Genomic DNA, 27143 nt, shown 5'->3' on the forward strand with positions numbered 1-27143 from the left:
AACGACGAGGTGGGAAACCAATCTATCATCACGGTGATGCTAACACACGCTCAGTACACGCTGCTTCAGTAAGCTGTGCTGGGATGTTACCAGCAGGGCACAGTGTATTGGAGTGAGCCTGAACTGCTTCCCTGGGACTCTGGGGAAGTGAGTTGAATCTGATCCTGTTGTGGGAACATAGGAGCAAGCCATTCAACCCATCTAACCTACTCTGCCATTCTAGATCAATGCAAATCATCGGGCTCAATGTCATTTTCCTTTGTGATCTTCCAATTCCTGCATCTCATTCCTAATTGGAAACCTATCAGACTCTACATTGAGCTTCCACATCCTTAATAACCCAATGTTGCAGAGACAAGTGCCATCCAAATGCATACCGATCGTCTATCTACAATGAGCAAAGCAATGTACACACACGTACTGCACACAAACATGTGTCCACGCACGTGTGCCCGCCATGTATAAATTTATATCCACACATAAACGTGTTGATACTTGCATGCACGCTGCATACAAATATATTCACAAACATGTGTGCATCACACAAACATGTGTACACAGACTTGCTGCACATAAATACATACGTGCACATGTACACATGCACTGCACACAAACATGGACTCATATGGCATAAACACACCGGCTGTGCACACATGTAGACATGCTGCACACACATGCACACACACACACGTACACATACATACGTATACGCATGCGTCAGCAACACACACTGGTTAACAATTGAATAGCTGATCTTGCTTGTACCCAGCCAATGGGTTTCAGATCCCATTGCCAGCTGAACCCTGAGTAAAATCCTTGGATGGCACAGTCTGTTCCTTTGGGAAGGGCCTCCACCGCAATTCCAGATATGCTCCAGGTATACCCACTTCCAGCTGCACAGTAAGCACAGGCTGGAGCCCTCAGTGACACTTCACTGCACAGCGCATTCATCAATACACTGCACAGCACAAGCCACACCACTCTCCGCACAAACATCTTCTCAATGAATCAGGAACAAGCGAAGCTTTCATTGCTGAAAGAAGTGCATCAGATGGATTTTTTAAAAACTGATGAATGACAGAAACTAATTACTCTGCAGAGTGCTGCGATGTGGTTGGCGGGTTTGCCATGTCACTCGATCCTCAGCAACAGTCCAAACAGCCCGGTAATAGCAGGCAGCTGAGTCAACAGTGAGGTACTGAATTCACAGGGCCAAGTCTAAACAGCTATAGTCCATACTGCGACCAGGCACCCCCTCACATCTAATTAACACACCCAACTGAACTGTGGCAGCGTAACATCGGGCATTTCTGGAGCACCCTTTAAAGCAAAAAAAATCCCAGAGCACTTCATGGGAGAGAGAATCTGATATTAGCACAGGTGAGCCAGGTTACAAGCAAAATCTTAAAGGAGGACAGACCCATTGTCGTTACTTGAAAGATCTTTTGTTGTGTTTTTTGTTAGCACTTCAGTTCCTGATCTTTGGGCACCCTGTGCGGAGGGGTGTAGCCAGACTGGAGGATCTCCTCATGGGTCTGCTTCTGGGCCTGGCCAAGCTGGATATAACCAGGTCCAGGCAGCGGGCCAAGGAGGGGGTTATCTCTGCCAACTGCCCGCCCCTTTTCCATGGTTACATCTGAGCCCGGTGTCATTGGAGAGAGAGGGGTGCCCATCAACGCTTTCAGAGAGAGAGGTGGGCACCACAGTGCTTTCCAACCCCCCCCAACTCCACTTTGATTTAACCCCTTCCTGCTCTCCCTGCCCCACCCTCACCTTCAATGGCTTGCTGGCATTGCTGGCACATTGGTAGTGTCCCTACCTCTGAGCCAGGAGAAGAAAGTGAGAACTGCAGATGCTGGAGATCAGAGTCAAGAGTGTGGTGCTGGAAAAGTACAGCAGGTCAGGCAGCATCTGAGGAGCTGGAAAATCAACGTTTCAGGCAAAATGAGTCCTGCTAAAGGGCTTATGCCTGAAATGTCGATTCTCCTGCTTCTTGGGTGCTGCCTGACCCTGCCGTGCTTTTCCAGCACCACACTCTCGAATCTAAGCCAGGAGACCAAAGTTCAGGTCGCAGAGGTGTGTCTGAACAGGGCAGTTAGTGAATATATAGGAGAAAACAAGGAGGTACAGTGATTTACAGTGTGGAAGGCAAAACCGTCAATATAAATCTGAGACTAATTATGAGGAACCATTTCTCCTGAGTAAAGATCATGGGTAAAGTTCTGCCTCAGTCACACTGCCTCACACCCAATGCTATGTTCCACACAAAGGTCATATGGTTCACCTCCTCTCATACATCTGTAGCAGGGACCAAAAGGAATGAAGCCATAAACCAGATTTGTTTATTGGCCTTCAGGTTCCCTAACCCTGCCATCACTGACTGGAAAGAACGTGGTGTAAAGCAAAGATATTAAACTGGATCTGACGTTTTGTTAGCCCTTCTGCATCAACAATACCTATCAGCTGGTAATGGTCGTCACTATGGACACTTGAGGCCCCCATGCAACGGTGATACAGTGGGAAACACCATCAGCTCATTTCCATTCCCCACCACTTCACAGGGTCTGACAGTAACTGCAAATATTGTAACCAATTAAATAAAAAGGGTATACAATGCAAACAGAACAGGTGGTGTGGTGTAGGGTAGCGGGATGAGTGAGCTGAAGTTTCTGGATATCCTTGGGGTCGAGACAGTCAAACCTGGTTTTCTCCAGGAGCTGTGGGTCAAAATCCCAGAATTCCTGAGTTTGACACCTTTAACAGCAAGTGTTCCCACAGCAAGGTGCCAACTGCTGCAATAAATGCCTCCGACTCAGCATTCAGCCCACAGGAGTGCAGACTGGCCTGTCTGGAACATCCACATCGACTCCATATTTAACCATGGACTGAAGCTAGACTCCATGGACTGTTGTCCCACGGGGTGGGAGATCAATAAAGTGAGCCAAGGGGACTCGACAAGGCCAGGTGGAATGAATGTGTCAAAGTGACGTTTGCAAATGATCCAACAACAGAACAGACCTAAAGGGCTGCACGCTATTAGTCTCCTGTTACTTTATTTTTTTTACACACATCCATCTATATTCAAGAAAGTCCACCACTGCTGTTCTCAAGGAGAATATGAATAGGCACTAACAAGCAAATTGTTTTCTTGAATCTGTGGCCCATCCAATGACGTGTGGAGTGCACACACAGGAGGACCTCAGTGTATATTTTTAAGCTCTCCTGATTTAGGATCGTTGAACCCCACAGTGTGAAAGCAGGCCATTCAGCCCACACTGACCCTCTAAAGAGCATCCCACCCAGACCCACCCCATCTCTGTTTTTGCCATGGCTAACCCACCTAGCCTGAACATCCCTGAACAGTGTGGGCAATTTAGGATGGCTAATCCACCCTAAGCATATGCTTGGACACCCTAAGCATACTTGCGTATGCTTGGACAGTGGGAGGAAACTCACACAGACACGGGAAGAATGTGCAAACTTCACACAGACAGTCACCCAAGGCTGGAATTAAATCTGGGTCCTGAGCACCGTGAGGCAGCAGTGTTAACCACTGAACCACTGTGCCACCCTTTTAACGATATGATAACAGTGGAGAGGGTGCACAGGAGGTTAGACAGGTTGATCTGCTTTAATGCATGTTTCCTCAACGCGAATTTGTTGTAACATGATTGACGAATTAGGGTGCTGCTTGTAAAGTGTATAATTTTAAGGTGTGTGTTGGCTGTAATGTGATTACATCGCCAACACTTTACGCGCTGTTTCTAAAGCGTGATTTTCTACAAAGCACGGATGCACGAGAACACAGCCATTGCTTTCTGGATGGACTGACTATACCTGGATACGACTGAGCTGGAAAGTTTTAATTATGAAGAGAAATTGGATACACTGGGTTTTGTTTTCCTTGGAGCAGTGGAGACTGAGAGGGGACTTGTACAGAATTATGAGGGGCACAGGCAGGGGAGACAGGAAGAAACTTTTCCCCATGGTACAGGGATCAGTGGCGTGGGGAAGGGGTTCACAGATTTATGGTAAGGGGCAGCAGGTTTAGAAGGAACGTGAGGAAATATGCTTTCACCCAGAGGATGGTGGGCCTGGTTAGCTCAGTTGGCTGGATGCCTGGCTACTGAAACAGAGTGACACCGACAGCGTGGGTTCAAATCCTGAACCAGCTGAGGTTACCATGAAGGACTGTCCTTCTGAATCTCTACCCTTGTCTGAGGTGTAGTGACCCTCACATTAAACTACCACCAATCATATCTCTCGTGCGCTCTAATGAAAGGGTAGGACTATGGTCAGGTATGGTCATGGTGACGTTACCTTGAGGTCTGTGCCTGGAAGGGTTGTAGAGACAGAAATCCTCAGAACATTCAAGAAGCAACAGAAATTGGAATTAGGATAGTTAGGTGATTGTCTATGACCAACACACACTCGATGGGCCAAAAGGCCGTTCTCAGTGCTGTCCATCTCTGTGACCCGCCCCCTCCCTACTTCCAAGAGAGGAGGGACGATGAGTAAAAGACACAATGGGAATTCACCCGACCCAGCCCAGTCTAAAGTTTCATTGTAGAGTTCACTGCCCAAACCTGCAGTGGGAGGACTGCCTGACTGTAAACAAACCTGGAGCAAACTTTCTCAAAGAATAAACGGGAAAGCGAGTCTTGTTAATCTGAGTTGGCAAATGCATTTGTCTGGTTGGCGTGTCCGTAATTAAAGGGCGATTAATAACCTGAGGAATACATGTCTACAAAAAAGGTGAGAATGTAGCTGGGGAGCCAAAGCACACTGTTGATGATTCAGGGAGAGATAGTCCACTTTTACCAAAGATTAAAGAAGCATTATAACCACTGCCATTGCTGCAGGATTGGTCAGGATAGCAGAGCTGAGGCAGCAGCTATGGAGACAGCAAGGACTGCAGAAGCCAAAGTCAGTAGATGTGTTGCTGAGAAAACACAGCACATTTCGGGCAGAACCATTGACTTTCCTGCTCCTCAGATGCTGTCTGACCTGCTGTACTTTTCCAGCTCCACATCGACTGACAGCAGCTATGGAAGTTTGCCTCCTACAAGGATCCCGAACTTTTTAAACTCGGTGTAAAGACAAGATTCGCCTCTGCAAGGATATGATTCTTCCATTCACCCCACGACAAAGGTATTGACCGTGGCTAGCTATGTCACTTCTCCATGAGAATGTTAAAGGCTCACATTGCATGCTGGGACAATCTAGCCCATTGCTCAGGTAGGTGGACCTGTCAAGGACTGAGAGGTTGCTGCAATTTAGGAGGGGCTGCCCTGAGGAGGAGCTGCCAAACTGAAACCCTGCCTACTCCCTCAAGTCAACATAAAAGATCCCCACAGCATTGGTGCAAGGAACCGACACAATGGGCCAAATGGCCTCCTTTCTGCACCATGACAATTCTGCAAACAGGGCAGCTCTCCCCGGTAAAAACCAAAAGAACTGTGGGTGCTGTACATCACAAACAAAGGCAGAAATTGCTGTAAAAACTCAGCAGGTCTGGCAGCATCTGCAGAGAGAAATCAGAGTTAATGTTTTGGGTCGAGTGACCTTTCCTCAAAACATTGATCTGATCTTTAAACTGATGTGTCTGCTCATTATCTCATTGAGGTTTACAAATAACATGGTTTATAAATAACAGAAACCCAAAACAGCCCTTTTTAAAATAATCGCTCATGGGGCATGGGCATCACTGGCTGGGCCCAGCATTTATTGCCCGTCCCTAGTTGCCCCTTGAGAAGGATGAGCTGCCTTCTTGAATCACCGCAGTCCATGTGCTGTGGGTAGACCCACAACGCCCTTAGGAAGGGAATTCCAGGATTTTGACCCAGCCACAGTAAAGGAACGACGATATATTTCCAAGTCAGGATGGTGAGTGGTTTGAAGGGGAACTTGTTAGGGGGGAGGTGTTCCCATGCTGCCCTTGTCCATCTAAATGCAAAGGGGAATGGGTTTGGAAGGTGCTGTCTGAGAACATTTGGTGAATTTCTGCAGTGCATCTTGTTAAATAGTACAGACTGCTGCTACTGAGAGTGGGTGGTGGAGGGAGTGGATGTTTGTGGATGTGGTACCTTGAGATGGAGGGAAGGTCATTGATGAAGCAAAGTTAGGTGGCATTGTAGACAGTGTAGATAACAGCATAAAATTACACAGGGATATTGACAGACTAGGTGAATCGGCAAAACTGTAACAGATGGTGTTCAATGTGAACAAGTTATGGGGGCTATCCATTCTGGAAGGAAGAAGGACAGATCGGGGTATTTTCTAGATGGAATGAAGTTAAACACAGCAGATGTCCAAAGAGATTTGGGGGTTCAGGAGTATCAATCTTTTAAATGCCATGACCAGGTGCAGAAAATAATCATGAAAGCTAACAGAATGTTGGCCCTTATATCGAGAGGATTGGACTACAGGGATGGAGAGGTTATGATGCAATTATACAAACCCCTGGTTAGTCCCCACTTGGAACAGATCTGTGCACCACACCTCAGAAAGGATAGATTCACCTTGTAGTAAGTACAAAGCAAGTTTACAAGAATGAAACTTGGGACCTCAGGGGTTAGATTATGATGAGAGATTATATAAATCAGGTACGTCTTCTCCAAAATTGAGAAGGTTAAGGGGTGATTTGATCAAAGTCTTCAAGAGATGTGCAGGTCAAGTGAATTGGCCATGCTAATTTGCTCACAGAGGGAAGTGGGTCTGGGTGCGTTACTCTTTGGAGGGTTGGTGTGGACTGGTTGGGTTGAAGGGCCTGTTTCCACACTCTAGGGAATCTAATCATGATTATTTATTTAAACCTAACAGGAAGGGATAGGGTAGGTAAAAATAAACTATTTCCAGTGGTTGGCAACTCTAGAGCTAGGGGCATAGTCAGAATCAGGGCCAGACTGTTCAGGAGAGATGGTGGGAAGCACTTCCACACACACACACAGGGTGGGAGAGGTTTGGAACTCTCTTCCACAAACAGCAGTGGATCAGGGATCAGTTGTGTATGTTAGATCTGAAAGAGATAAATTATTGTTAAGTAATGGTATTAAGGAATATGGGCCAAAGGCAGGTCTATGGAGTTAGGCCACAGATCAGCCATGATCTCCCTGAATGGTGGGACAGGCTGGAGGGGCTGAATGGCCTACTCCTGTTCCTACGTTCCAATCTGATACAGAAACTGCTCTCAGTGGGAGAGTTGAAAAGATGTTGATTTCTGATAATTGCTGAAACGCAATCTGAGACTTTTCTTTCCAAAACAATGAGAGGCCTATGACCTAGAATATGTGGCCTGCCTGTTTGGTGGGTCGGGCTTTCCAAACTGAATCCGGATAAGAACCTGAAGAAATGGCTTGTCTGAAAAGAAAATCAGGACAGTGAGGAAATACTGGGTAAAAGCAAATTACTGCGGATGCTGGAATCTGAAACCAAAAGAGAAAATGCTGGAAAATCTCAGCAGGTCTGGCAGCATCTGTAAGGAGAGAAAAGAGCTGACAGAGGGTCAGTTAGACTCGAAACGTCAGCTCTTTTCTCTCCTTACGGATGCTGCCAAACCTGCTGAGATTTTCCAGCATTTTCTCTTTTGGTTTGGGAGGAAAACCTGGGACCAGCCGAGTTGCAGAGAAATAACAGATCAATGTTCCCCCTGCTGTAGAATGGGATTAGAGTAGTTGTGATTTTGACCAGCATAGAGATGATAGGCCAAAGGACATTCTTTCTGTGTTGCAGATCTCTACAATTTTATGACCATTCGTCTAGAATTCCACAAGATCAACAACAGACTGTTCTGGAATAGTATATGATTTTTTGTTGACACCTGTCCATATAATTGCTACTTTTCCAACCAAGCCTGCGCTTTCCACTGACCTCAGACCCATTTTAATGCAAGATACGCTGGAATGACATGAGCCAAAGCTCCAGTTCCCTGTGGTTTAACACAGTCACTATCCCGGACTGACTGGTCTCCATTTTACTCAGTGCCTCCTCTGTTTTGCTTTGCTGACTGAGACTTGCCTCCCTCCGTCTGTGACATATTATAAGTGCAAACTGTGCAAGGGACTCCCAATGTTGCCACACTAAGTTTCTGCCCCATTCATAGCCCATTAACAGACCCTGGAAACTCGGTGCATACAGGAGTCTGAAGGAATATTAACTACCAGCATCCAAAGTCATCAAACAAGTTCCTGCTAAACGCAAGGGTTTTTTTAAAATCTTATTTTGCCAACATGAAATCTGTGTGGATATTTTTTCCACTGTCCTAATTTGAAGCTGATAGGAGAGATGTAAAATGCTTCTTGCATACAAAACAAAAATTCACAGGCCTCCAAAAGGTTAACTCTTTGGTGTAGTGGGATGGCAGGAGCTGAACTAATTACAATCAGTGGGTGGATCAGGAACCCCAGGGGGGAAGGGCCTGAGGATCTCTCAGCACCAGAGGACAGTCTGGGCGCGTTCCAACCGCACACTCTACAGAAACAGCTCAACAAACAAGACAAATGAAGTGAAGAGAGGGGAAGAGAGAGAGAGAGAGAAAAAAAAAGAGAAGGGAAGGGAGGTGGAGGGACAGACATTACAATGCACAGCCTCAGCTCATTCATTCAGCCAGCCAACCTCACACTCTCTCCGCACGCTGTTCCTTTTCAGCTCAATAAATTCACAACCAACAGCAGCTTTCCTTCTCCTCCTGTGTTAGGAACGGCAGGCACAAATAAAAAAAAGGTGACTTTCAAGACTCGCAATCAGTTTAAGCCAGTCGAAAATTAAAATCCAGAGAAGATACTTGCAGAGATCTAACCCACATTTCTAAAATAAACACTGCTTTACAAGCAAGCCACTGAGAGATGCAAAGGGCATTCTGATCGAATTTATTGTCAAAACCTCTTTATTTTAACCTTCTGAAGTGAGTTTTTACGAGTTGCCTTGCGGCCCGGATCTCTCCCTCAAGTAGTGCCCGTTAAACTTGGATAAAGCTGCTTACCATTGCTGTCCTCCTCCATGGTTTCTCTGAAGACTAAGCCTCTAGTGTACACACAGTGATTCTCAGGCAGCGGTAGTACCGTCTGTAATCTCCCTTTGCCGTCCTCATACACACACACTCTCTCTCTCTCTCTCTCCTTGCGAGCTGGGAAAGTGATTGCTTCTCGCCAGCCCACAGTCACAGTCCAACTGAAGCTGTCATTGCATTGCCCGCCTCCACATGAAATGCCCAACCCACTGCCACCTCCTCCTGCCTCAGGGTACACTTCAAGGTGGGAGGGGAACTGGTCAGCATGTTCTCACTGTCCTGAAGACTTGAAAGAAAAGCGACGTGGGGAGGAGTTTAATCGAGAGAGTTTGTGTTACATTAACTCCTCGCTGCTCTCTCACTCTCAGCTCAGTGCAGTAAGAGCCCATTGGGGCTGGACTAGATCCTTGAAGGAGCAATAAAATTCGGGCCCGTTCCCCACAATCCTGAGTGTCACTTTTATTTAAATTAACCATCCAATGCCCCGACTGAATGCCTCAAGTGAACCCGCCTCTACCACATTTCCAGACCGTTCATTCCCTTTTGTTGTGTGAGGGACAAAGGCTTTTCCCACTTTTGTTTCCTTTACTAATTACCTTCTATCTGTGTGCCCTCTCATTCTCGATTATGTCAGGAGAGGAAACAGCTATTCCCAATCTACACTGACATACCAGAGGGGTCTGTACAGCGGATCCTATTCTCTGTTGAGACTGCCAGCTGACTGAACTGCCTGCAGAGTTGCACAGTGGTATCTGGCTACAGCAATGCTATTTTCTCCCAATGTCCTCGGGTATGAATGTACTACAGCACAGTTCACCGGACTGTGAAAAGCAGTGATTCATTCCACCCCCACCCCCCAGCACCCAGATACAGATATTTTTGTTGAAATCAAAAAGAAATCTCTGCCCAGAATCCTGACATTCTATCATCCCTCCCAACTACCAGGGATGAGGTTCGAATTCTTGAGAATCGGGATTGTATAACCCAGACTGCTCTTTGACCACAGTACCAAGTGAGTGCTGCACTGTCAGAGATGCTGTCTCCCAGCTGCAGATAGTAGAGTTAAAAATCTGCCTTTAACAGGTGCAGCACAGTGGCTCAGTGGCTAGCACTGCTGCCCCAGGGACCTGGGTTCAATTTCACCCCTGAGCAACTGTCTGTGTGGAGTTTGCACACCCGTTTTCCCTGTCTATGTGGGTTTCCTCCCACAGTCCAAAGATGTGCAGATCAGGCTGGATTGGCCATGGGAAATGCAAGGACTGGGTGGGACGCTCTTTCGAAAGTCAGTGTAATCTCTCTCCACAAATGCTGCCTGACCTGCTGAGTTTCTCCAGTGTAGCCTGTGTTTGTTTCACACAGAGTAGCAATAGTCGGCCAATATTTCAGGGGTAGAGCCCTTTTTCTTCAGGATCAATATCCCTTGCACATCTCTCAATCCCTGAGGTCATCCTGAATACACTGAACTCTAAGATGTGTCTGGGCTAAGCTGTCTAAATGACACTGACTGCTCCAGCATTGTTGTCCAACAAGAGTCTACCTACGTAACAAGTTAAACATGGTCAGTTTTATTAGAATGTAGTAGAATGTAGCAGAATTGGGAAGGGAGACCCAAATTGGGATTACACCTGCTTTGTAAATATTGTACCAAACATAAAGGGCACAGGAAATGCTGTTCAGTGTGAATCCGTTGTGTCAGACTGTAAGTTAGACTTGAGGAGAATGGGGTGCTGAATGGAACTGATATTGAATTTATACATAGGCAAAAGTGAGGACTGCAGATGATGGAAACCAGAGTCTAAATTAGAGTGGTGCTGAAAAAGCACAGCAGGTCAGGCAGCATCCGAGGAGCAGGAAAATCGATGTTTCAGGCAAAAGCCCTTCATCAGGATTCCTGATGAAGGGCTTTTGTCCGAAACGTCGATTTTCATGCTTCTCGGACAGTCCCAATGAAGGGCTTTTGTCCAAAATGTCAATTTTCCTGCTCCTCAGATGCTGACTGACCTGCTGTGCTTTTCCAGCACCACTCTGATCTCGACATTGAATTACATAATGAAGTGAAAAATCCAGCAGGTCGGAGTGGGGATGGGGTGCACTGAGTTACAGTCCCAGCCTGTTTGAAAGCTGCCAGTCAGCAGAATTTGACCAACAGTCACGCCACTGTCAGGTGGCACAACAGGGAACATCCCTGCACCCACTGGCAAAATATAAACCGTCCTGTGTGACTGCAAGTTGGGCTGATTCCACTGCACTGACTCTGGGACTCGTCGGGTGGGGTGGTGAGATGGTCTGATCCAGCAAATGTGTCAGCGCATACATTTCCTGCTAATTCTAACACAAGGTAGACAGACAAGAGGCTGGAAGAACACAACAAGCCAGGCAACATCAGGAGGTGCAGAAGTTGACCTTTCAGGTGTAACCCTTCTTCAGGACTGGGGGTGGATGGAAGGGGGAGCTGCAGGTAAAGTGTAGAATCCCAGGCCTGTCAGAGAGTTGCAGGAATTCCTGCATCATTCCCCTTGTCCACTTCGCTGCCAGTTGGTTGTCAAGACTGCCTCCTCACACTTTCACTGTTCCTGGTGATCGGCATGGAATGGATTTAGTCAGTTGCGACGTTGTTCTGTGCCTGCTGGCTCTGCTGTAGAGAACTTGCCAAAGGGTACACAGAAAATCACATGCCAGCATACTCAAAAGGCTACCTACTTTAGAAAGACAATGGGCCAATTAAAGGTAACATAGCCACCTAAATTCTTGGCATTCTTTGCAAAGATTGTTAATTCTTTAATGCATGGTGAAGTCAGTTTGGATCGAGCAAATTCCAGCCAGATTTCCAATGTCTGACACAGCAGGCAACAGAGCTGTGAGTGAGACCTACACTGCCTGGTCATAGACTCACAGAGCACGGAAGCAGACCCTTTGGTCCAACTCATCCATGCCAACCAGATATCCCAACCTAATCCAATCTAGTCCCATTTGCCAGCACTTGGCCCATATCCCTCTAAACACTTCTTATTCATATATCCATCCAAATGCCTTCTAAATGTTGCAATTGTACCAACCTCCACCACTTCCTCTGGCAGCTCATTCCATACACACACTACCCTCTCATATCTTTCCCCTCTCACCCTAAAATTATGCCCTCTAGTTCTGGACTCCCCCAACCCAGGGAATATACCTTGTCTATTTACTCTATCTAAGCCCCTCGTGATTTTATAAACTTCTATAAGGTCACCCCTCAGCCTCCGACACTCCAGGGAAAACAGCCCCAGCCTATTCAGCCTCTCCCTGTAGCTCAAATCCTCCAATCCTGACAATATCCTTGTAAATCTTTTCTGAACCCTTTCAAATTTCACAACATCTTTCCGATAGGAAGACCAGAATTGCACACAATATTCCAACAGTGGCCTAACCAATGTCCTTTCCAGCCGCAACATGACCTCCCAACTTGTGTACTCAATATTCTGACCAATTAAGGTAAGCATACCGAATGCCTTTTCACTACCCTACCTACCTGTGACTCAACTGTCAAATAGGAGTTCTGATGAAGTGTCATCTAGACTCGATACATTAGCTTGTCCTCTCTCCACATATGATGCCTGACCCACTCTGCACTTTTTTGTTTTCAGTAAAGACCTGATCAATGTTTGATAAAGCAGAGATTTCATGGTTAACACTGTTCATCCAGATGACCCCAGCCAAAGGAGAACATGATCTTGAAAAGCAAGGATTTGGATAATACAGAGGGAGTTTTTATTTTGCGACTAACCTGGCGGGGAGAGCTTGTAAGAGACACTGAGAGCCTATCCTCTGCTAATTCCTTAACTCCAGGAGCACATGCATGTAATTGTGGAGGAGTCTAGTTGGGGCAAACACTAGTCCTCATCCTTAAATTCTCTCAGCTGTTTATAGTTCACTGCTGTTAAATCAGTCCACATGAGGTGATCATGTGCCCTGTTCAAATACAAAACAATGCGTTTGCACAAATATTGGGAAAATGCTTTCAGCACAAAATGAAGTTGTTTTGTGATAGTGTAGTCAGCTATGAGTTCCCTATTCCCAAAGCACAGGCCATACTGCTCCCCTCTGACCTACCCAAATGGGGTCCCTGTTTCCATGTCCCAAAGGAAGGCAGCACTCCTGCCTTACAGGATATTCAAAGTTACTCCTGGTTAATTTATCCCTCTCCTTTAAACTTTGCCCCTTTCAGTTTGAGGCTGCTGCTCAGTGATGTGCAACTGCAAATCCTCATGCTGTTTAAATATCACAGGCTCCATATGAACAATCGTTTTCCCAGTGCTCTCTGTCTCTCTCTCTCTGGCCTTGCCACTCTCAAGTACATATTCAAGGTATTTTGGTCTCCAGAAGATGTACAACTGACTGATTCCGTGTTGGTTTCCTGGGTGTGTAGTTGACGGGGATTGACTGAGAGAGCACTTTAAACCATCCAGCTAAAACGTGTTTGTGAGTGAGGATCGAACTCACTCCATGCAGCATTTACTTCATCATCATAGTGGGTCCAGCCTGGGATTCCAGTGGAGTGGGGTGGGGTTCAGGTCCTTGAGTCCAGAGCCTAAGTGGACATTGTCTTAAATTCTTTTTTTATTATTATATTATGGAAGGATTGTTATTCTCAACTTTTTATTTCACTACTTCTTTATTTTTCTAATTTATTACTATGATTTTGTACTTTTGAAGGTCTATAATGCTGGACTTCTTATTTCTTTACTGTTCTACACTTGTGTTTCCTAAGAATTTGTATTCAAAAATCTGCACCTAGATGCCTTTGTACCTAAGATGGTATTGCAAGTAGCGACTTGTAAACTTTTCCCTGTATTCACGGGAGGATATGTCTCAAAGAAGCGGATTCAGTTCAGTTTCACTACAACAAAAGAGAAGCTCACAGCTCAAAGAGTTTGCAAGCATTGGGTGAGGGGTGGAAGAGAGCAGCTCTCGAAATTAACGCTGGGAGGTAACAGAAAAGAAAGCAGACAGCACACCTGCAGACAAGGTCTGTACTCCCTGAGCCAAAACCATGATAGGAATTAGAATTGAAGAGTGCATTTCAGGCAGAGTTCTGAAGGATTTCTTCAGAAGAATTTTTCTTTACTATTCAGATTCCCTCACTGCCAATATACTCCAGCTTTTTATAGTGGGGGGGGGGGGATCCTTAAGCAAATGGTTTCAAATAACATTCTTCCAAGCAGAGAGAAGGAATCAAAACACATTGCATATATAATCCCTTGAAAAGAAAAATTAGCAATTTGCTGAGCATCGCAGTGGATTTAATGTCAAACCTCTGCAGCTGTACCTTCTCATGTCCTGTTCTGGAGTGCACAGGGCACAAGCAGCAATTACATCCTGTTTCAGGATAATTCTGTTGCTCTTAACAGCAAACGGGAAGAGGGTTAGGAGACATATGCACAAATTGCACGGTGGCTAATCAAAACAACATCACCTTTCCATTCCCCTTTTGGAAAAATAAACACTGTAAATCACTCTGCAGGGCTGGCAGCATCTGTGGGAAATGAATCACAGCTAATGTGTCAGGTCAATAACCTTTCTTTAGAAGCTGGAGATTTCACAGAGAGTAAGCTCCTCACCCCGATCCCCGAATCCCACTCCCTGCTTTCCCCTGGCTCCACAGTCACTTATAAACTGTTAAATCTCTCATTCAGATCATACTGGTAAAAAGTCATCAACCCGAAACATTAAGGCAGTTTCTCTCACTGCACATGTTCTTTGGGATTTAAGATTACCTGAGTCAGAACCACAGTGCAGATACCCAAAATAATTTCAGATCATACCAACAATATCCACATTTATTTCCTTTTCGGTTAGACTTGAAAAATTAACTTTGTTTCTCTCTCCACAGATGCTGCCAGACCTGCTGAGTTTCTCCAGCAATTTCTGTTTTTATTTCAGATCTTTAGCATCCACAGTATTTTGGTTGCGCTCAGGGATGATTAAGATAGGCCATTCAGCCCATCAAGTCTGCTGCACCATTCAATGGGAAGGTGGCTGATCTGATCATCCTCAATCCAGTTTCCTGCCTTTTCCCCATAACCCTCGATTCCATTGTGATTAAAAATCTGTCTATCTCAACCTTAAATACATTTAATGACCTCAGCAGCCCTCTGCAGTAAAGAATCCCACAGACACACAATTCTCTCAGAGCAGAAATTCCTCCTCATCTCATTCTTAAATGTATGGCCCCTCACTCTGACATTACGCCCTCTGGTCCCAGACCGTCCCTCAAGGGGAAACAGCCTTTCCATGCCTACTCTGTCAATCTCTCTAAGAATCTTGAACATTTCAATAAAGTCACCTCTCATTCTTCTCAATTCCAACGAGTGCAGGCCTAATCTATTCACCCTCTTCTCATTACAGAGACCGGAGTGTGGTGCTGGAAAAGCAGGTCAGGCAGCATCCGAGAAGCAGGAAAATCGATGTTTGGGGCCTTTCATCAGGACTCTAATCTCCAGCATCTGCAGTCCTCACTTTCGCCTCATTAGAGAGCCCCTCAAGGCCCAGGGTCAGAGTAGTGAACCTCCTCTGGACTGCTCCTAATACTGGTATATTCCTCAGATAAAAGATCCAAAAGTGTTTACAGTGATCCAGCTGTGGTCTGATTAGTGCCTTGTCTAGTTTCAGTTAAAGCTCTCTGTCATTTATAATCCATTTCCTTTGAAATAAAGGTCAATGTTTTACTTGCCTTCCCTGTTATCTGCTGAACTTGGATACTAGCTAAGGACAGGGATTCTCAAATCCCTTTGTTTCCACAGCTTGCTGCAGTGTTTCTCCATTTAAATAATATTCAGATCCTCTATTCTTCCAATTTCATGTCTCCCCACATTATATTCCATATGCCAATGTGGTGACCCTCTCCTGTGAGAGAACCTTCAACATCAGGTGTAGCTCACAGACAGTGGCTCCATTCAAAGATCAAAAGGTTTGCAGTATTTTAGGTGCTGGAGATGATTTCCTTGAATTCCAGGAGCAGCAATTACTGTTTTATATGCTGTTGCATTGTTTGGAACTTTGGAAAAAAAAGTCAAAACAACAGCAGTTTAAAAGGGAGAAGAACAGACAAAGGAAGCACATGGTGAGGACAGTGCAGGAGAGAGAGAGAGAACCTGCACAGTTACTGCCTTTGCTGTTTTAATTCATGTATCGCTGGACATCGGAGTACATCTGGGAAAATTAACAAACAGTGAATTTCACAAATGATCTTGGAGGAACCTGTTTGGGCAAAGTTCACAGCACAAAAACAGATAAGTGAATCGTTGTATTAAGTGTGTCCAATAGAAAGACTGCAGTAGTGAGTAGAGTGGGTTCATTCTTGATTATATGTTTTTGGAGATATGTCTCTTGATTAAACTTAAAATATAAGTCGTAACTATTAATTTAACCTGGGACAGAGTTTGTAGAGGAATAAGACAGTGTTATTTTCTGGGTCTGTAGATTGTGAAACAGCAAAAATGGCCTTTGCAGTGATTTGTACTACTTGTCAGATGTGGGAGTTTAAAGAGAGGTTACTGCGGATTATATCTGCCATAAATGCTGTTGGCTGTGAATCTTATCAGATCGAGTGGATCGGTCGGAGAGACAGTTAGAAGCAATGAGGAATTTGCAACAGCAACAGTATGTGATGAATGGCAGTTTTAGGAAGGGGGGAAAAGTCTCAGATACAGTCACAAAGATGGGTTAACTCCGGGAAGGGTAAGAGAGGTTGGCACCTAGGGCAGGAGTCTTTTGTGGATATACCCATATCAAACAGGTATGCTAGTTTGGAAAATATTGGGGGTGATGGATTCTCAGGGGAACGTAGCACGAACAGCCAAGTTTCTGGTATTGAGACTGGCTCCAATGCAACGAGGGGTACGTCAGCTTCCAAGAGATCAATTGTGTTAGGGGATTCTGTAGTCAGAGGTACAGACAGACGTTTCTGTGGCCAGCAGCGAAAAAGCAGAATGGTGTGTTGTTTCCCTGGTGCCAGGATCAAGGATGTCTCAGAGAGGGTGCAGAATGTTCTCACGGGGGAGGAGGTCAGCAGGAGGTCATTGTCCACATTGGAAACAATGACATAGGAAGGGAAAAGTTGAGATTCTGAAGAGAAAATACAGAGAGTTAGGCAGAAATTTAAAAAGGTCCTCGAGAGTAGTAATATCTGGATTGCTCCCAGTGCTATGAGCTAGTGAGGGCAGGAATAGGAGAATAGAACAGATGAATGCATGGCTGAGGAACTGGAGTATGGGAGAAGGATTCACATTTTTGGATCATTGGAATCTCTTTTAGGGTAGAGGTGACCTGTACAAGAAGGACGGATTGCACCTAAATTTGAAAGGGACTAATATACTGGCAGGGAAATTTGCTAGAACTGCTCGGGAGGATTTAAACTAGTAAGGTGGGGGGGTGGGACCCAGGGAGATAGCGAGGAAAGAGATCAATCTGAGATGGGTACAGTTGAGAACAAAAGTGAGTCAAACAGTCAGAGCAGGCAGGGACAAGGTAGGACTAATAAATTAAACTGCATTTATTTCAATGCAAGGGGCCTAACAGGGAAGGCAGATGAACTCAGGGCATAGTTAGGAACATGGGACTGGGATATCATTGCAATTACAGAAACATGGCTTAGGCATGGGCAGGACTGATAGCTTAATGTTCCAGGATACAAATGCTACAGGAAGGATGGAAAGGGAGGCAAGAGAGGAGGGGGAGTGGCATTTTTGATGAGGGATAGCATTACAGCTGTGCTGAGGGAGGATATTCCTGGAAATACATCCAGGGAAGTTATTTGGGTGGAACTGAGAAATAAGAAAGAGATTATCACTTTATTGGGATTGTATTATAGACTCCCTAATAGTCAGAGGGAAATTGAGAAACAAACTTGTAAGGAGATCTCAGCTACTTGTAAGAATAATAGGGTGGTTATGATAGGGGATTTTAACGTTCCAAACATAGACTGGGACTGCAATAGTGTTAACGGTTTAGATGGAGAGAAATTTGTTAAGACAATTTTCTGATTCAGTATGTGGATATACCTACTACAGAAGGTGCAAAACCTGACCTACTCTTGGGAAATAAGGTGACTGAGGTGTCAGTGGGGGAGCACTTTGGGGCCAGCGATCATAATTCCATTAGATTTAAAATAATGATGGAAAAAGAAAGACCATATCTAAAAGTTGAAGTTCTAAAGTGGAGAAAGGCCAATTTTGACGGTATTAGGCAAGAACTTTCAAAAGCTGGTTGGGGGCAGATGTTCGCAGGTAAAGGGACGGCTGGAAAATGGGAAGCCTTCAGGAATGAGATAACGAGAATCCAGAGGAAGTATATTCCTGTCAGGGTGAAAGGGAAGGCTGGTAAGTATAGGGAATGCTGGATGACTAAAGAAATTGAGGGTTTGGTTAAGCAAAAGAAGGAAGCATATGTCAGGTATAGACAGGTTAGATCGAGTGAATCCTTAGAAGAGTATAAAGGAAGAAGGAGTATAATTAAGAGGGAAATGAGGAGGGAAAAAAGGGGGCATGAAATAGCTTTGGCAAGTAGAATTAAAGAGAATTCAAAGGGTTTTTACAAATACATTAAGGACAAAAGGGTAACTAGGGAGAGATAGGGCCCCTTAAAGATCAGCAAGACGGCCTTTGTGTGGAACCGCAGAAAATGGAGGAGATATTAAATGAGTATTTTGCATCAGTATTTACTGTGGAAAAGGATATGGAAGATATACGCTGGAGGGAAATAGATGGTGACATCTTGCAAAATGTCTAGATTACAGAGGGGCAAGTCCTGGATGTCTTGAAATGTGTAAAGGTGGATAAGTCCCCAGGACCTGATCAGGTGTACCCGAGAACTCTGTGGGAAGCTAGAGAAGTGATTGCTGGGCCTCTTGCTGAGATATTTGTATCATCGATAGTCACAGGTGAGGTGCCGGAAGACTGGAGGTTGGCAAATATGGTGCCACTCTTTAACAAGGGTGGTAAGGACAAGCCAGGGAACTATAGACCAGTGAGCCTGACCTCGGTGGTGGGCAAGTTGTTGGAGGGAATCCTGAGGGACAGGATATACATGTATTTGGAAAGGCAAGGACTGATTCGGGATAGTCAACATGGCTTTGTGCGTGGGAAATCATGTCTCACAAAATTGATTGAGTTTTTTGAAGAAGTAACAAAGAGGATTGATGAGGGCAGAGCGGTAGATGTGATCTATATGGACTTCAGTAAGGCGTTTGACAAGGTTCCCCATGGGAGACTGATTAGCAAAGTTAGATCTCATGGAATACAGAGAGAACCAGCCATTTGGATACAGAACTGGCTCAAAGGTAGAAGACAGAGGGTGGTGGTGGAGGGTTGTTTTTCAGACTGGAGGCCTGTGACCAGTGGAGTGCCACAAGGATTGGTGCAGGGCCCTCTACTTTTTGTCATTTACATAAATGATTTGAATTCGAGCGTAAGAGGTACAGTTAGTAAGTTTGCAGATGACACCAAAATTGGAGGTGTAGTGGACAGCAAAGAGGGTTACCTCAGATTACAACAGGATCTTGATCAGATGGGCCAATGGGCTGAGAAGTGGCAGATGGAGTTTAATTCAGATAAATGCGAGGTGCTGCATTTTGGGAAAGCAAATCTTAGCAGGACTTATACACTTAATGGTAAGGTCCTAGGGAGTGTTGCTGAACAAAGAGACCTTGGAGTGCAGGTTCATAGCTCCTTGAATGTGGAGTCGCAAGTAGATAGGATAGTGAAGAAAGCGTTTGGTATGCTTTCCTTTATTGGTCAGAGTATTGAGTCCAGGAGTTGGGAGGTCATTTTGCGGCTGTACAGGACATTGGTTAGGCCATGTTGGAATATTGCATGCAATTCTGGTCTCCTTCCTATCGGAAAGATGTTGTGAAACTTGAAAGGGTTCAGAAAAGATTGACAAGGATGTTGCCAGGGTTGGAGGATTTGAGCTAGAGGGAGAGGCTGAACAGGCTGGGGCTGTTTTCCCTGGAGCGTCGGACGCTGAGGGGTGACCTTATAGAGGTTTACAAAATTATGAAGGGCATGGATAGGGTAAATAGGCAAATTCCTTTCCCTAGGGTCAGGGAGTCGAGAACTAGAGGGCACAGGTTTAGGGTGAGAGGGGAAAGATATAAAGGAGACCTAAGGGGCAATGTTTTCACACAGAGGGTGGTACGTGTATGGAATGAGCTGCCAGAGGATGTGGTGGAGACTGGTGCAATTGCAACATTTAAGAGGCATTTGGATGGGTATATGAATAGGAAGATTTGGAGGGATATGGGCTGGGTGCTGGCAGGTGGGACTAGATTGGGTTGGGATATCTGGTCGGCACGGACGGGTTGGACTGAAGGGTCTGTTTCCATGCTGTACATCTCTATGATTCTATGACTCTAACGAAGTTGAATGGGACTAGGTCAGTCGAGGAAACCTGGTCGGCATGGATGGGTTGGGCCGAAGGGCCTGTTTCTGTGCTATATGACTCTAAGACTCTATAACAGCACAACACAATGCATGCAATTGGAGTCTGGTACCTGACTACTCCTCAATTAGGTTGTCAAGCATTGACAAGGTTCAGACCTGCTTCTTTTCAGCTCAGAAACCTTTCCAGCACCACACTTCTCAACTCCACCTAATCTTGAGGCCATGTTCCCTCGTCCTAGTCTCACCCACCAGCGGAAACAACTTGCCTGCCTTTATCCTATCTATCCCCTTCATAATTTTCTATGTTCCTATAAGATCCCCTCTCATTCTTCTAAATTCTAGCGAGTTCTACCTGACATTTCAAATGTAGGTGCATACGGTATACTATTTCTTAGTAATAAAAGCAGGAATAGGCCATTTGGCCCGTCGAGCCTGCTCTGCAATTCATTAAGATCATATAGCACAGAAACAGGCCCTTCGGCCCAACCCATCCATGCCGACCAGGTTTCCTCGACTGACCTAGTCCCATTCAACTTCATTAGAGTCATAGAATCATAGAGATGTACAGCATGGAAACAGACCCTTCGGTCCAACCCGTCCATGCCGACCAGATATCCCAACCCAATCTAGTCCCACCTGCCAGCACCCAGCCCATATCCCTCCAAATCTTCCTATTCATATACCCATCCAAATGCCTCTTAAATGCCTGTAATCCTTATTCCCCTACCATGCAAAAACCCATCCAACTGGGTCTTGAATATATTTAATGAAACTGCCCCTACTGCTTCCTTGGGCAGAGAATTCCATGGATTCACTACTCTCTGGGAAAAACAGTTCCTCCTCATCTCTGTCCTAAATCTACTCCCCCCAATCTTGAGGAGAAAGTGAGGACTGCAGATGCTGGCGATCAGAGTCAAAACGTGTGGTGCTGGAAAAGCACAGCAGGTCAGGCAGCATCTGAGGAGCAGGAGAGTTGACGTTTTGAGCATAAGTTCTTCATCAGGAATGTGAAGTGGGGGTTTATTCCTGACGAAGAATTCACGATCAAAACATTGATTCTCCTGCTCCTCAGATGCTGCCTGACCGGCTGTGCTTTTCCAGGGGCTAGAAGGTTGGGTGAGCAAGTTTGCGGATGATACGAAAGTCGGTGGAGTTGTTGACAGTGAGGAAGGATGTGTCAGGTTACAGCGGGATATAGATAAGCTGCAGAACTGGGCAGAAAGGTGGCAAATGGAGTTCAATGTAGGTAAGTGTGAGGTGATTCACTTTGGTAAGTGTAACAAAAAGACGGGGTACTGGGCTAATGGTCGGATACTTGGTAGTGTGGATGAGCAGAGGGATCTTGGTGTCCATGTACACAGATCTCTGAAAGTTGCCACCCAGATAAATAGTGCGGTGAAGAAGGCATATGGCGTACTGGCTTTTATTGGTAGAGGAATTGAGTTCCGGAGCCCTGAGGTCATGTTGCAGTTGTATAAGACTCTGGTGCGGCCGCATCTGGAGTATTGTGTGCAGTTTTGGTCGCCATACTATAGGAAGGATGTGGAGGCACCGGAACAGGTGCAGAGGAGGTTTACCAGGATGTTGCCTGGTATGGTAGGAAGATCGTATGAGGAAAGGCTGAGGCACTTGGGGCTGTTTTCATTGGAGAAAAGAAGGTTTAGGGGTGACTTGATAGAGGTGTACAAGATGATTAGGGGTTTAGATAGGGTTGACCATGAGAACCTTTTTCCACGTATGGAGTCAGGTATTACGAGGGGGCATAGCTTTAAATTAAGGGGTGGTAGGTATAAGACAGATGTTAGGGGTAGATTCTTTACTCAGCGAGTCGTGAGTTCATGGAATACCCTGCCAGTAGCAGTGGTGGACTCTCCCTCTTTATGGGCATTTAAGCGGGCATTGGATAGGCATATGGAGGATAGTGGGCTAGTGTAGGTTAGGTGGGCTTGGATCGGCGCAACATCGAGGGCCAAAGGGCCTGTACTGCGCTGTATTTTTCTATGTTCCATGTTCTATAAACATAATTTGTCACGAGGAGAAAACATGAGAGAAATTCAGCAAAAGGATTGGTCAAAGCTTTTACAGGAGACTTAAAAGAAGAAGGAAGGGCTAGGCATAGAGAGACGTCCACAGCTTTGGGTCCAGTTGACTGACTGCAGGGCTGATAAACACAGGAGCAAAGAGGGTCAAGGAGAGTCAAAAGGCCAGAAACAGACAGACACCGAGATGCAGATCCAAGTCTGGTGATGTGACCTTTGAATCATGACATTGGCACCCAATCCCTTCCACCCATGTAGGATACCGCTGGGTCATGAAGACTGAAGACCATGAGCAAATGACACCCTCCGCACCCCCTCACAAGGCCAGGGGTGGTGGCTGAGAGATTATTGTGCCGGGTGGGTGGGTTCACTGAACGAGCACAGAGGGACAGAACCTTTCATGTCTCTCACAGTGGGCAGGACTCAATGTGGTAACTCTTTAACCAAAATAAAGGGGCAGGGGATGGACCAACCTCTTGAATCATGTCATGTAGCATTACAGCAGCATAGTGGCTCAGTGGTTAGCACTGCTGTGAAAACATATTTCCTCTCATTCAGTTTAAATCTGCCACTCCTTACTGTAAATCACTCCCCAAACCCCCATCCCTGGGACCCCACCTCCCCACCCCCCCAAATACCCCAGTCAGCATGGGAAGAAGTTTCTTCCTGTCTCCCCTGCCTGTGCCCCTCATGAGTCTATACATCTCAATCATGTCCCCTCTCAGTCCGCACTGCTCCAAGAGGGAAAAAACAGTATATCCAATCTCCCTTCATAATTAGAACTGTCCAGCTCAGGCCACATCCTGGTATAGAGTCCTGTGCACCCTCCCCAGCACTATCACATCCCAAAATATGCAGCACGGTGGCTCAGTGGTTAGCACTGCTGCCTCACAGCATCAGGGACTCAGGTTCGATTCCAGCCTAGGGTGACTGTCTGTGAGGAGTTTGCATGCTTTCCCCGTGTCTGCATGGGTTTCCTCCCACAATCCAAAGAGATGCAGGTTACGGTGGATTGGCTGTGCTGGGTTGCCCACAGTGTCCAGGGATATGCAGGATAGGTAGGTGACCAATGGGAATGCAGGGTTTCAAGGAGTGGGTGGGATGCTGTTTAGAGGGTCAGTGTAGACTTGATGGGCCCAATGGCCTACTTCCACACCGTCAGGATTCTATGATCTAGAATCCAGGAGGAAGAACATACAGAGAGGCTGCATTTCACAGCCAGTGGTGCAGTGTCCAGGGAAGTAGCCAATTTGTATGTAGCAAGCTCACACAAGGAACATTGCAACAACAGCCAGGTTATTGGAGTTATTTTTTAAAACACTTTTAGTGCAGGATACACTTAATCAGGACATCTCCTTTATTCAATAAACAATGCATCAGGCTCTTTTCCCTTGGAGGGGATGTAGGTCTCAGCCTAACACCTCAGGGACAACTTTAACATTTTGCAGGAGTATCGATTCTAGGACCTGAGCGGACTCGAAGGGCCAAATGGCCTTGCTCCTGCTCCTTTGTTCGATGTTTCAGACAAGGCAATGCGGTCACACCTCCCACTGCATTGCTGCACCAAAACACTGGAGCCATTGTAAAGGGCTGGCCTCATTTTAGTCCACACAGCAAAGTTGCAAGAACTGAACTGCACACTGCATTTAGTCACGGTTATGAGGCTGGGTGGAGGCCTGAATCTACTGCCGTCAGACTCAGAGATGGGAAGGCTACCAACTGACCTGAAAGGGTACAACTGTCTTTGGCTGCGTTTGCAAAGACACAGTCTCTGTGTGATCTGCATAAGAAAATCTTAAACTGGAAGCACTTGGGCTCATAACCCCAAACCAAAACCTTGCCTATATACAGCGACGGTACCCTTTAAACATTCTGCTCACACGAGAAAGCAAGACAAATAAAGATGACAGACAGTAAATAAATAAAATCTCTGCTCCACGGGACCTTTGATCTTCATTGAGGTCAGTAGGGGTCTTCAGTCCAATAAATAGTCTTCCTTTGTCAAAAATTATGGAATATTTCAACCTAACACTCAGGGCATTCATTTCCTCCTGCTTTTCCACATTGATCTCTGATGCCTCCAATTAATCTTCTTCCTGCCCAACCCCTTGTTACGTACTGCTGCCGTGTCCTTCATTCTACAGGAGGGCGATAAGATCAGCAATAACTGAGCTGCCCCGTTCTCCTCATTACCAAGCCTTGCAGATGAAAAGAGTTTCCTTGCTTCGAAATCGCTACATCTTTTTTTATTCAAAAAGCAATATCCGCCGGGAGTAGACTTTCCAATTTTGATTAATTTCCTTTTACTTAAGGAAATAAATAGGGAGCTTATGAATGAGGAGAGAGTATTAGACATAGAAGGAGATGGTTATCCATCATTCTACTCCAGCAAAACAGGTCACTCTCCCGAAGAGTCTAAGCTGCAGATGGTTCTCCTCCTATTCCTCAGCTGACCCTCTCGTTGGCTCCTTCTGTGCTTTTCTGTGTCACGTGGTTATCCAGCTGCCTGTTCTCATAGCATCCTGACAGTGTGGAAGCAGGCCATTGGGACCATCGAGTCCACACTGACCCTCCAAAGAGCATCCTACCCAGAACCACACCACACCCCCAAACCCTGCATTTCCCATTGCCAATCCATCTGCACATAGAGTCATGGAATCACAGAGATGTACAGCACAGAAACAGACCCTTCGGTCCAACTCGTCCATGCCGACCAGATATCCCAACCCAATCTAGTCTCACCTGCCAGCACCCGGCCCATATCCCTCCAAACCCTTCCTATTCATATGTCCATCCAAATGCCTTTTAAATGTTGCAATTGTACCAGCCTCCACCGCTTCCCCTGGCAACTTATTCCATACACATACCACTCTCTGTGTGAAAACGTTGTCCCTTAGGCCTCTTTTATACCTTTCCCCTCTCACCCTAAACCTATGCCCTCTAGTTCTGGACTCCCTGACCCCAGGGAAAAGACCTTGTCTATTTACCCTATCCATGCCCCTCATGATTTTATAAACCTCTATAAAGGTCACCCCTCAGCCTTCGACGCTCCATGGAAAACAGCCTATTCAGTCAATTCAGCCTCTCCCTATAGCTCAAACCCTCTAACCCTGGCAACATCCTTGTCAATCTTTTCTGAACCCTTTCAAGTTTCACAACATCTTTCCAATAGGAAGGAGACCAGAATTGCACACAATATTCCAACAGTGGCTTAACCAATGTCCTGTACAGTCGCAACATGACCTCCCAACTCCTGTACTCAATACACTGACCAATAAAGGAAAGCATACCAAACACCTTCTTCACTATCCTATCTACCTGAGACTCTACTTTCAAGGAGCTATGTACCTGAACTCCAAGGTCTTCTTTTGGACTGTGGGATTTGAAGCAAAAAACTTTATTCATACACCATGGTAAAAATACAACAAGAGGAAGTAGAAATTGGAATAGTTTAACTCTATTGGAAAACCTAACAGAATAATGGATTATTTAAAGACTAAACAGTAACAGTTCCAATGTAGTAACATCCCATAAACATACTCTTGGCAAAGGCAAGTTCAGTAAAACAGGTTGTCTCCCATACATTTCTCCAGTTCAGGAGGAAAATATCAAGAGAAATCTCAGACAGAGAGAGAGAGTAGCAGGGAGAGATCTACAGCAGCTTCCAACCCCAGCTTCAAGACCTAGCAACTGCTACTGAAAAACTAAAACTAAAAATCCTGCTTCTTCGGGAGCTTGACCCCACCCATTCAGGCTGCTTCTATTGTTTCAACATTAGAAAAAGAAGTCCACAGCCTCACAAGCTGTTTATTGTATGGGATTTCAATAGTCAGTTGGTAACTTGCCTTTAAAACGTTTCTAAAAAATAACCACGACAAAATACACCACATTGTATTCCTCGCTCTGTCTATTACTCTTTTACACGTTGTATGGTATGATCTGCCTGTACTGTATACAGAACAAAACTTTTCACTGTACAGGTGACAATAATAAATCAAATCAAATCAAAAACTTCTTAACACCATAGTATCGTCACATCAGGCTAGCAGACAAACCTTTCTCATAACGTGTGCCATTTCTCTCACGCAGAGCTGAGGGATTGTTGCTAATGAGGAATTTAAACTCAGGCCGGTGAATGTGTGTGTTCAGATTGATGGTGAAGATCACTCAGCGCCTTTCAGTCAGACCACTGCAGTTTACACGGTCTCCTGGTCACCCCCAGGAAAAGCACAAAATACCTGGTCAACTGTCTCAGGGCGAGGAGTCCAGTCATGAGCAAAGTCACTGTGGTCCCAGAGGACCATAGGCTCCTCTCTCACTAGAGGGTGAGCCTCATGTTAACCTGAGGGGAGAGGTTAATATGGAGAGATCTTCACGTTAACCTCCACCAGTGTGGGAATTGAATGCATGCTGTTGATGGTAGTCCGCATTACAAACCAGCCATCCAGCCAACTGAGCTTATTGACTCTCTTCTGCTGTGTGTAACTCACCTCCTGACTTCCTAAAGTCTGCCCACAGTCCACAAGGTACAAGTCAGGAGTGTGATGGAATACTCCCTACTTGGAGAAAGTGAGGACTGCAGATGCTGGAGATCAGAGCTGAAAATGTGTTGCTGGAAAAGTGCAGCAGGTCCCTACTTGCCTGGATGGGGGCAGCTCCAACAACACTCAAGAAGCTTGA

The 27143-nt window shown here is 45.6% G+C and overlaps 1 protein-coding gene across 3 annotated transcripts in view; it reads right to left on the reverse strand.

Annotated features, from left to right (window-relative positions):
* lzts2a (leucine zipper, putative tumor suppressor 2a) overlaps positions 1-27143 on the reverse strand; it is a 207360-nt gene that overhangs the window by 94916 nt on the left and 85301 nt on the right. The window contains exon 1 of one of the 3 annotated variants that reach the window (XM_043713078.2): positions 8981-9135. The exons of 1 other annotated variant lie outside the window; for it this stretch is intronic. The gene's annotated coding sequence lies outside the window, so the exon portion shown is untranslated. Of the gene's footprint in view, positions 1-8980; positions 9136-27143 lie in introns of those variants that run through there. One more of the 3 variants, XM_043713073.2, reaches the window with a different exon arrangement.

Source organism: Chiloscyllium plagiosum, unplaced genomic scaffold, assembly GCF_037043375.1.
Source record: "Chiloscyllium plagiosum isolate Xiang-an unplaced genomic scaffold, Cpla_swu_hap1 HiC_scaffold_22, whole genome shotgun sequence".
Lineage (NCBI taxonomy): Eukaryota > Metazoa > Chordata > Chondrichthyes > Orectolobiformes > Hemiscylliidae > Chiloscyllium > Chiloscyllium plagiosum.